We start from the raw sequence: 1,108 nt of genomic DNA, 5'->3' as shown, positions 1-1,108 counted from the left end.
GGGGTGACAGGGCATCGCTATGGGGCTGGGGGGTCAGTCCCCCCGCCCCGTGGGGTGACAGGGCATCGCTATGGGGCTGGGGGGGGTCAGTCCCCCCGCCCCGTGGGGTGACACAGGGCATCGCTATGGGGCTGGGGGGTCAGTCCCCCCGCCCCGTGGGGTGACAGAGCGTCACTATAGGGCTGAGGGGGTCAGCCCCTCTGCAGTGGGGTGACCCACTGTCCCGATGGGGGGGTTAAACCTCTACCTTATGAAGTGACCGGGTGTCCCTGTGGGGCTGGTGGGATCGGCCCCTCTGTCCATGGGGTGACAGGGTTTCGCTGTGGGGCTGGGAAGGGGAGCTTAGCCCCTCTGCCCCTTCGTGGGTGGGGAACGGAGGCTAGCCGCTAGCCCCGTTGCCCCCATGGGGTGACAGGGCGTGCCTGTGGGGCTGAAGGCAGGGGAGGAAGAGGTTGGCACCTCTGCCCCCGTGGGGTGACAGGGTTTCCTGGTGGGGCTGTGGGCCAGGGTTAACTGCTCTGCCCTACCTAGCGACAGGGTGTCCCCGTGTGTCTGAAGGGGGTGGGAGGAAGGGGTTAATCCCCCTGCCTCATAACAGTAACAGTGCATCCAAGTGGGGCTGGGAGGAAGGGGTTAAACCCCTCCGTGGGGCTGTAGTACATCCCTATGGGGCTGGAGAGGGTGGTGAGGTGAGGGTTAACCCCTCTCTCCCCTCCTGCTGTTGGAGCTGTGTGGTGTGGCCAGGAAGGGGTTAACACTGGCGGGAGTTGGGGGCACCAGTGTATCCCAGTGGGGCTGAACTGGGTGGTGAGGACGGGTTACACCCACCCCCACCCCCTGCCCACAGGTAACAGTAATGGGGTCAGAGGAACCAGCAAGAAAGGGGTTAACCCCTGTCCCCAATCGAGGTGACAGCGTCCCCCAGGAGAGCTGGGGGGGGGAGGAAAGGGTTAACCCGCTTCCCCCTTGGGGCAGACGGTGGGTCGCAGTGGGGCTGGAGGGGTGTCGAGGGGTCACCCCAGGCAGGGGCCAGCACCCTTGTGGGGCTGTGCACTGGAGCGGAGCTGGGGGGGGCCGGGGGAAGGGGTGAACCCCTCCCCACACAGGT

Source organism: Aptenodytes forsteri, unplaced genomic scaffold, assembly GCF_000699145.1.
Source record: "Aptenodytes forsteri isolate BGI_AS27 unplaced genomic scaffold, ASM69914v1 Scaffold201, whole genome shotgun sequence".
Lineage (NCBI taxonomy): Eukaryota > Metazoa > Chordata > Aves > Sphenisciformes > Spheniscidae > Aptenodytes > Aptenodytes forsteri.
Note: the sequence above shows the minus strand (reverse complement) of the source record.